At 40.8% G+C, this 11,130-nt stretch overlaps 1 non-coding gene across 1 annotated transcript; it reads left to right on the forward strand.

Moving 5' to 3' along the window:
- The first annotated feature begins 527 nt into the window (after nucleotides 1-527).
- Trnat-ugu (transfer RNA threonine (anticodon UGU)) lies at nucleotides 528-601 on the forward strand. Its single transcript has one exon. It is a non-coding gene; the product is annotated as a tRNA-Thr (tRNA).
- The last annotated feature ends 10,529 nt before the right edge of the window (nucleotides 602-11,130 follow it).

The following is an 11,130-nucleotide window of genomic DNA, read 5'->3' on the forward strand; positions in this document are numbered from 1 at the left end:
CATTTAATTATCATTTCATTCTAGCGAAGCTGCATGGTCATCAACTGTAGCTGTTCTTTCGGAAACAGGTACTACCTTCATACATAGTTAAAATATGGCTTCCCGGCCATTTACCTTCTTGTGCCAACGCACACACTATGCCCGAACTTCTACGGGACTTGGTACATTAATCTGCGACAAGTAATGAGTGTGATGAGTAAGCCGGCCGCTGGTGGCCGAGCGGTTCTGGCGCTACAGTCTGGAACCGCGCGACCGCTACGGTCGCAGGTTCGAATCCTGCCTCGGGCATGGATGTGTGTGTTGTCCTTAGGTTAGTTAGGTTTAAGTAGTTCTAAGTTCTAGGGGACTTATGACCTCAGCAGTTGAGTCCCATAGTGCTCAGAGCCATTTGAACCATTTTTTTTTTTTTGTGATGAGTAAACATCTATTAAACGCACTACGAATGTAGTGGTGTGGACATGTTGGGAATGTGGGTCTCACGGGGAGCGTGCAGGGGATAAGTCCCTGCAGGCGCACTATCCTCTGTCGCCTCGGTGGTTCAGATGGATAGAGCGTCTGCCATGTGAGCAGGAGATCCCGGGTTCGAGTCCCGGTCGAGGCACAAATTTTCAACGTGTTCCCAATGAAGTATATCAACGCCTGTTTGCAGCTAGTGTGTCCATTTAATTACCATTTCATTCTACTGTAGCTGCATGGTCATCAACTGTAAATGTTCTTTCGGAAACAGACACTACCCTCATACATAGTATATTGTAAATGATAGGACTATCGCGGCACGCTACCCGACCGTCTTACATTCCCACCTAGCGTCATCTACCTGCACTCCCCATCCATCTCCTCAATGCTCGATAATTTTAGATTGCCGCTGGAGGCCGAACGTAAAAGTGTATCCGCACTTAAGTGCATTCATTGCCCATCGAGGCGAATCAGTTATAGGAATAAGTGGTGTCTGTTCCTTTGGACATGTCTGTTCTTTTGGACCTGTCCGAAAGAAGAGACACCAGGCATTCCTACAATTAAACTATACTGACATCCATGAACAGTTAGCATCGATTAAACTACGCAGCCCCTGTTCAGAAATAAGAAATAAAGTTTTTCTTAACAGTATTATTTTTACTCCAACATAAAATGATATCGTAAGGTCTAATAAAATTTCATTTTACTAATTTAATCACTACCTGCTCTCAACAAGGGGCAACACTTTTTTAATTTTTTGCAAAAGCAGGAGGTTGGTTTTGACAGGATTCCAGTACACCACATTATTCTCCACTCTTTTCGCTATGAAACTCTATTTTTAACATAATCTCCGTTCAATACGTCTGGGAAGGCCTGTATGCCGGCACACTACCTCTGCTGTTCGACGGCGGAGCCATCGTCTTGCTACATCAATAACCTCCCCACCGTTCACGTACTGTTTCCCGCGAAGTGTGTCCTACATTTGGCCAATAGATGGAAGTCAGAAGGTGCGTGATCCGGCCAGTAGGGGGGGATGAGCAAGAACAGTCCAGTGAAGTTTTGTGGGCTCCTCTCGGGTGCATAGACTTGTGTAACACCTTGCGTAGTCATAGAGATGGAGAAGATCGTTTGCATGTTTGTTAGTCACCTCGAATGAGAGTGTGAGACATGCAGCTGATCAGAGAGGTGTTTCATTGTGAACCTTCGATCACCTCGAATGACAGTGTACCTACGTTCCGACAGTGCCAGAGTCAGCTGTGTGCGTCCGGCAGTCACGCGGGAGGTAGGACAGGTTTTGCACGACCTCGTTACCATGGGGACAGAAAAGCAAACCCAACGACTTACCGTGCTTTCGTTCACTGCCAGGTGTCCGTCTGCAAGCGCCTATGAATATCTATGATGCTCTCATTTTCCGCCAAGAGAAGCTCAATGACAGCTCTCTTCTTCCTACGCACCTCCGGTTATAGAAGCCATCAAATTGCGTGACTATAGACTACCGTTTCAGTTGTGTGACTGGAATCATGATTTCTTGTCAGAAAGGTCAAATTCGTAATAATTGACTGAAATTCATGCACTAAAATATCCAGTGTTCCGCAAGGAGGCTCTATAGGTCCGCTGATGCTTTTGCTCTCTACAAACGATTTAGGTGACAATCAGAGGAACCCTCTTTGATTGTTTGCAGATGATGCTGTCATTCACCATCTTTTGAAAGTATCTGATGATCAAAAAGAACTGTAAAATGGCTTAGAGAAGACACCTGTGTGGTGCGAGAAGTGGAAACTGACTCAAAATAATGTAAAGTGTGAAGTCATGAACATGAGTAACAATACGAAACCTCTAAATTTCAGTTACACCATAAATTACACAAATTTAAGGCCTGTAAATTCAACTAAATTAAGATTACGAACAACTTAAACTGGACCGATCACGCACATAATATTGTAAGAAAAGCAAACCAAAAACCGAGATTTATTGGGAAAACACTCAACAGGTCTACTGCGGGGACTATAGAGAATATTGCTGCCATACGGGATCCGCACCAGATAGGATTGACGGAGAATATCGAAGAATTTCAAAGAGGGGCAGTTTGTTTTGCATTACCGTGGAGTAGCGGAGAGAGTGCCACAGACATCATATGTGAATTGTTGCGGCAATCATTAAAACAAAGGTGTTTTTCGTTGCGGAAGGATCTACTCATGGAACTTTGAAACATTCCCGTCTCCTCTATATCTCTTTTGTTACGCAACCTTCCGTTCTACAACAACCTATGAAACCTTCCCTTAGGATTTATATCTCAATAACAAATGAAATCTTCCCTTTGAAATTAATTCTCTTTCTCAATCTTCGCATACAAATTTAAATGCTGCTTATTAAAAGTGATTTTCTGATTATTTCGACGAAACATAGAATGTGTCGTCGTCGTGGCCCTCAGTCGTTACCTGCAATATCCCAAAACTGTTCCTTACCTTTTTTATTGTTACTGGATCGCCATCTGACTGCTACATCGAACTGCGACATGAATATACTTACTCTGGTTTACTATACTCTATTAGCTGCTGGTGGGCTGTCATAATAAGTGGCTGTATTTATTACCAAAGCTGACGTTATTCTTTAATAGCAAAGCTGAAGTTATTCTTTAATTAATTTGACTGAAGTTACGTAATTCATAGTTAAACTTTTTCTTGACAACAATAAATTTTGCAAAGTTTTACATTGATGGTTTTTGGGATAGATTATAATCAGTAGTGCAATATTGCTGGCAAAAATTAATTATATTCTGAACGAAATGATTTTACAAACGTTCAAATGGGACTTACTTTTTACAATAATCTTACAACTAGCATTGGGCAAACATACCTTTAGTAGTCTTGAGTTTCTCAAAAAAATAATTCATTAATATTAGCTCCTCTTATGATAATAGTTAGCTGATGTCCCTGTACATCCGTTTATAATCTCTTGTAAATCATAGCTGGTGGCTGGCAGGCACACCGCTCCTCTCAACCTCTCGCTTCAGACCTGCTACCGACTCGCTTCACATCTCGCTTACTACTGACTTTCTAGGAACGCTAAAATGCGGTCTCTCCCGCCAACAATGCATTCTGGTGCAGACATCCCTGCTACCATTACAAAATGTATCAATGCGCGGTCTTTCCCGCTCATTTCTTAAAATGTATCCATTCGCGGTCTCTCCCGCCCTCTTTAAAATTATATCAATGTGCGGTATCTCTTGCCAACAATACTTTGGTGCAAACATTCCCTCCTACCAAAATTATTTCCAACATGACAAATATTAATTATTCCTACTTAATCCTATTAATAAAATATAAACATCGTTCATAAATTGTGGGTCGACGATAGACAATATAAATATACAAGTCTTACAAGTTCAATCACCAACTTTCTCCTATGTGTTTCAAAATTTTTTGTTGGCGCTCACCTACGTAGTGAGAAACCATCATAATAATAAAATAATAGAAATTAGAGCTCGCATGGAAAGCTTTAAGTGTTCGTTTTTCCCGAGCGCCATTCGAGAGTAGAACGGTAGAGAAATAGGTGGAAGGTGCCAGGCACTTAATTGTGAATTGCAGAGCAACGATGTAGACGTAGAAGCAGAAATGAAACCTTTGGATCATTAGCTATTCAGGTCACGTTGACAGTTACATTAATTAAGTGATCAGCGTGTTCTTACTCTAGTTTTCATTAAGTAGGGAGAGTAGTGTAATCACTGTTCCAGGATCTTACAAGGGGACTCCAAAAAGTAAGTTATATATTGTTATGAGAAGTCAATTAACTTTTGTTGAATGTTCCAGTACACTTCAAAGTGATGGCACTATTTTGCAACATAGTTACCATCTCAAAAACTGTCGGAGCCATCTCCCGACTGTTCAGGTCCTCGACGAGGAAAATCGATTCCTTGGTTACGGAGCAGTTCGAGAACCACTGGGTAAACGTCCCCATCGTCGGAAAAGCTGCGACGGCTGCGAATGGCCATCCTTCCCGGCCAGCATCACCCTCCTCCACGCGACCTTGATTCGCGGTACCATTTCACCATGGCTGGACGCGACAGTGATTCTGTCCACATAGCGCCAGATTGTCGAGGCAATTACGTGTTCAATTTAGACCGCTTTTCCGCAAGAATCGTGTGTTCGGCGTACTTGGACTTTTGAATATGGTTCCAGTTATCGCGCTGTTTCACTCTCACACTGTCATGCGTCTGCTATCCCTACCACAAGAGAACTGCGTTTTGCAGTAAACCCAAGACAGAAACAGCACAAACACTCTGGGGGCTTAAGGTTGCCACTCTCATTTCATAAATTAGAAAATTCGTTAATCAGAAAAATCGTTCATCTTTTATATGCGGTGTCTAAACGAACTACGTATAAGAAAACTAATATCCATTGCAGACAGTGACGGTTTATTTTTCTTTGGGTATCATTGAAGTTATTGTTTCCCCATCCATCCACTGTAAACAGTGGCGTATTATAAATATGTTTCTGGATGGCAGCCGCCTTTAGCAAAACATAATTTTATTTTTTATCCCAAACATCTTTCACTGCAGTTGCAGCAACCTCAGTGGGCTTTTATTTTATGGTTGTTAAATATAAAGAATGTTCTTTACTGTTTGTATACTTGTAAATATAAGTTTTTGAATCGCAATTACAGATTTTCGAAGAAAACACATGACATTATGAATTCATACGTTTTCACCACATGGTATGGTTTTCCTGATGTGTTATGTTTTTACAGTGACTGATTTCTTTCACAGTTTGTCATCTGCAACCACATGCAACTTAATGTAGACAAATTATTTAGGCTGCTTAAATAATTTATTTACATTAATTTGTGTATGGTTGCAGATGATAAACTGTGAAAGAAATCAGTTACTGTAAATAGAATATATTAATTTCAGGCATAAGCATTACCAAAACGTAATTTTCGCCTAAACAATTTGTCTACAAATGTCTAAAAACAGCAGTCAAATCTCCTGGAAAAATGTCCGTTACACAAATTGTGACTTCGTTAACTGGAATCATAGTGAATAAGGACACTATGTCAAAACCTAAAAAGAGTATGTTCGGCAAGACTCAGCGGAGGAGCGCCTCTGAGGATGTTCAGCGCGGTCTTGAACGAAACGTCAGGAACATAAAAGTTTCTTGGACCACGACCTCACATCCCGAAAACCTTACCAGCAACTTTTCTAAACTTTTTTCGCTTACATGTTTAACTTCAAATATTTACCACAGTAATTAGTTTGTAGATTGATGATACGTCTGAAGTTGTTTTACACATTCTTAAAAGAATCAGGGATTTACTGGTAGCCTAAGAATTTTAATATGCACCTCAATGCATTGTCCAGTTCGAATGGGTCGATGAATTTTATGAGCAACTTGATGATGTAGCAATGGGTAACCAATTAGGTCTTGCGATCGTTAATTTCTGTATGGAGAAATTCGAACAGTTGGCTCTGGACAAAGCAAATAAGAAACCATTTCTCTGGTACCGGTTTGTAGATGACACATTTGTGGTTTGGCCCCATGGTAGAAAGTCCTTCCACTGATTCTTTGATCATCTGAATAAAATTAATCCAAAAATCCAATTCACCATGGAAACTGAAAATGATATCAGAATATCTTTCTTGGCTGTTTCAGTTATGAGGTAGTCCGATGGAAGTTTGAAACATAACGTTTTTAGGAAAACAACACATACAGACAGATATTTGCATAAAAACTCCAATCACAATCTCCAATAAAAGAGAGGTGTCAATAAGTCTTGTCGATAGATCCGAACGGAAATGCACATCAGAAAACTTGTACGCTGAAATAAAACATATGAAGCAGGCTTTCGATAAAATGACTACTCAGGGAAAGAGGTAATGAGAATTTTGCGACCAAGGAACAGAAGACCGAATGACAAGGATGAACCACAACGACGAAAAAATACAGTTTTTCCCCCTTTAATCAAAAACGTAACAGATCAGATTGGTAAGATTTTACAGAAACATGACATTAGACCGGTCTGTAGACCAACAAAGAAAATAAGTCAAGTACCCCGATCTGTGAAGGATAAACGCCCTCCTCTGTCGACATGTGCTGTATACAAAATTCCGTGTGCGCGTGGTAAAGTTTATATTGTAACTACCAAGAGGAGCGTAAATACACGGCTAAAAGAGCACAAAAGCCTTTGCCGACTACGTAAAGTAAAGAAATCAGCTGTAGCAGAGCATGCTTTTCAGTCAGGAAACCAAGAAGTGAAGTTTTCTGAAACAGAAATTTTATCTACAACGTCAAATTATTATTCACGACTATGTAGAGAAGCCATTGAAATTTAAAAGCATCAGGATAACTTTAATAGGAAAGAGGAGGCAATGAAACTTAGCGACAGATGGACAGTAGCTCTGCAGAATTGCTAGACAGCTTTATCTTTGAGAAGACGACAATCGATAGTTAAGTTTTATCTCTGACAAGGATTATCTGCTCATCACGTGTTACTTTGACCGCGCCCCCTTTCCTACAGTATTTATATCACGCTCGGACGTCCGACCGGTCAGTCGGCAAGTCTCAACGGGGGAGCTCCTCTGAGGATGTCCAGTGCAGTCCTGGACGAAACGTCAGGAACAGGAGAGTTTCTTGGACCACGACCTCACATCCCGACTGGTTTACCAGCAGCTATGTCATCCGGCGTGGAAGCCTTCATTCTATGTGCTTAGAAAAGATTTGAAATTATGCTTAAAGTTTGTTGGAAGTCGTTAAGAGCTCTCATTTTGGAACACCGGATGAATATACGCTTCTCTATTTGCACTCCATTTTAAGGAAAGCAAAATGATTCACGCATCTCAGTGTTTATGACGCCGTACTCCTGAACTATCTGTCGGGAAACGATATAACATTGCAGGTACACCGAGTGGTACACGCGGATACTGTTTGCAAACTGTCATTCTCAAACAGGCCTAAGGGATCGATAAAGTATGCGTATTTGCGCTCCGTCAGTTACACTACGTCAAGACAAAAGACACAGTTTCTATCTTTAGTACTTGTCTTACTCTGTCAAACTTTTAAAATTACTCTATACCTATTAATGACCAGTGTGACACAATCTCAAATTTTTAAATTCGGTCAAATAACACGCGAAATATTGAAAATCAGATTTTTTTGCCTCTGGAAGCCGCAAATGGTACCGGGCTCCGGGACAGGCGTTTAGTGTTGTACATTTCATGCATACATGGCCAAAGAGTAAATCAGTTTGGAACACTTACCACTTTGTTCATATTACTGGCATGAAAATGTGCAGATTTGACGTAATACGTTACTTATTATTAAAATATATACACATGAGACCGTTCAGAAGAACATGGCCACCAAGACGATCTTAAGGCTCCTCTTAAACTGAACTTCATTAGTAGTTAAACATTTCATGGCTGTAGGCAAGGTATTGAAAGAGCATGTGCCTGATTGATGGGGCAACGTAAAACACTTGAATCTTTGTGAAGATTGTTGTTGTACCTAGTAGCGATTTCATGAACTGAGCTGTTAGTCAGAGGGATGTATTACTTACGAAAAACCTCATTAAAGGATGAGTATATTGGGAAATAGCAGTTAGTATTCCCAGTTTCTTAACAAGGCCTCTGCAGGGCGTACTTGAATTCACTCTTCAGATAATTCGTATCGCACGCTTTTGGGCTCTAGAAACTTGAGCTAGTCTTGATTAGTTAGGCCAAAGAAAATGACCGCGTCTGGCATTACGGAATGAAAGTAAGCAAAGTATGCTAGATATTCTTTAATACACCTATGTACAACAACATCCACATGGCGAATAAAGACATTTTGGCCTCTTCAGCAGTTCTGTGCTATACTCCGCCCAGTTGAACTTATTACCAACCTGTAATCCCAAGAATTTCACACTATCAGCCTCTTCTGTCTGTTCACCGTCATATTTTAGACAAAGTCTGGAGGAAAATCTCTTAGAAATTCCGTGCTGCATAGTAATGAGTTTTTTCTCTTTCAAAGTTTATTGACAAATAATTGACTAGGAACCATTTATTAACGTAGGACAGTTTTTCTAGTAGTGAAGAGTAGAATTATGCACTTCATGGAAAGTAACAGTGGTATTAGCCGTTGAAAGTATGATTAACGAGTCAAAAGTAGGACTACTCTGGGTGTAAGAATGTGTGGAGATATGAAGAGGAATGATCACATAGGTTACGTTTGAGGTTTAAACAATGGCAGCGTTTTAGTTTGCTGTGAAATATGGTCGAATACTGTTAAGTATCTGGAATTCACGTAAGACGCAGTGGTTGACAGGCAAAATGAAATGCATGCAGAGAATGACAAGGATAATTGACAAATGGTTCAAATGGCTCTGAGCACTATGGGACCCAACTGCTGTGGTCATAAGTCCCCTAGAACTTAGAACTACTTAAACCTAACTAACCTAAGGACATCAAACACATCCATGCCCGAGACAGGATTCGAACCTGCGACCGTAGCGGTGACGTGGTGCCAGACTGAAGCGCCTAGAACCGCACGGCCACACTGGCCGGCCCTTATGTTTGCACATACTGTGTTACGCACTGAAGAATGATGGTAGTTTCAGGCCTACAAACCATTCTAGAGGATTTCTAACCAGATCCTCAATGTATGTACGTCGTCTTTCAGGGAGTTAATGGACGTGGGGGCGAGAGGGAGGAGGGGAGGCTTGCCAAAACCGTACTTTCTGCAGTATAATTTTTATCCACAGGCGCAATAGCTACAGTAACCCAATTTATACTACCGAATTTACAACAAATCGTCTTTGACATCACGACAAAGTGTGAATAGTAACAGATCCTGAGTCAGTCACTGTAGGACCTACCGTTTTCAGCAATGATGCCACACCAGGTAAGCAGTTTTTCCATTCCAAGAATGAAATTTTCACTCTACTGCGGAGTGTTTGCTGATATGACACTTCCTGGCAGGTTAAACTGTGTGTCGGATCTTTGTCTGTTTCAGGCAAGTGCTCTACCGTCGTCTTTTTTTCCCCCCCTTCAACCCGTCCTTTACGCTCGCCAAGTTTTGCCTTCTCGGTTCGGCTTCTCCGCCTTTAAAGAGAGAGTTGAACCTGATGATGTGTAACAGCGTTTCTTCTGAATTGGAAACTAAGTATGCCCCTTATGTTGCCTTTTGTTTGAAACATGGCTTGAATAAAAAGAAACATAAATTTCAGTTGAGAAGGCATTTATATAATTTTTATGGAAACGTAACTGCATCTATAATTTCTTTCTCATTGCTTTGCAAAACAGAAGTAAGGAAACTCATTATTGCTAATACGTAAAATTTTCTTCTTCAGAAAGGTGATGAAGTAAAATAGGCTTCTGCTGCTGATTTGAGTCATAATTAACATAAAATAAGTCTTCTTGTGAAAAGAAAAAAAAATAAATAAAGAACTGAATAAAAGTTATTTGCCAGTTTCATCACTGTGTTGTATGCTTTCGTCAAAACAAAATAAAATATTCGTATGGGCTTAAGTGGTCTAAACTGATGATCTTCTCTGTTTACTTATTGCTTCAAACCCTCCTCCTGCTGCTTGAAGTAGATATTTTAACCAAAAATCATTCCTCTAATATATGACGTGTTTGAATGTGTAATTATTCGCTTCTGCTGTGTGTAATTGTTTTAGTTAAAAAAATCTGCATAATTTTATTTTTATTTTTTCGTAAACATCAGTGTGTGGTGCTCAGTTGTAATATATACCCAGAAGTCCTCCCTATTGCTTGATTCTTTAGTTAGGATTGCGTTCCGTTTTGTTTTAGGGGTAAGGTATACTGTCAGGATTTAAAAATTCAGCAGGCGTAATGGTGTTGGACACCATTTGCCCCAGAAAAGCGGTGAAAATGCGCTGCAACTTCACACATTCATCCATCGACCGTCGATACCTGCATCAATATCACCGTAGAGAGTCTTTTGGGTCCTTTCTTTTTATTAGGATGCATTACAATAGTGGCGGGGCCGTTGATGGAAAAGCGATACCGGGTTATTGAAGAAGCCCTTCATTTATGTTGAGTTGATTGGTTTTGTGTCGTACATTAGATCTGGTATTAAGAGTTTTAGTTCATCATCGTGCCGTAGCTGGTAGTAGTTTTCTGTAGACACTTTCTGGTCTATGAGTTGATGAGCGGCGTTCAGTTTCGATTTTGTTCCACCGTTGCTGATACTCCGAGCTCCTTGGTTCGCTGTTTTGGTGAGTGTTCACCTTCGGCTGCTGGAAATATCTTGTAGTGAAAAGAGGTGCTATTGCTCGTGCACCAACTAGGAATGTGGAAGCAGTTGGACAGCAGACGCCACAAATTAACCACGGATCTTGGGTTATGTTAAAAAATGTTCAAATGTGTGTGAGTTCCTAAAGGAGCAAACTGCTGAGGTCATCGGTCCCTAGACTTACATCCTACTTAAAGTAACTTATGCTAAGAACAACACAGACACTCATGCCCGAGAGAGGACTCGAACCTCCGGCTTGAGTGGCCGCGCAATCTAGCATGGCGCCTCAAACCGCGTTGCCACTCCGTGCGGCTTCGTGAGTTACGCGCACCATCAAAGAGTCGCGAAACAAATTCGGCGTTGTCAGTGTCTGACGTTACGTGCTAGCAAGGCGCGCGTCCCACGTCAGTTGTTCCAGCGTTGTCGCATAGTATTGCTGTGGGTC

This window comes from Schistocerca nitens, chromosome 9 (genome assembly GCF_023898315.1).
Source record: "Schistocerca nitens isolate TAMUIC-IGC-003100 chromosome 9, iqSchNite1.1, whole genome shotgun sequence".
NCBI lineage: Eukaryota > Metazoa > Arthropoda > Insecta > Orthoptera > Acrididae > Schistocerca > Schistocerca nitens.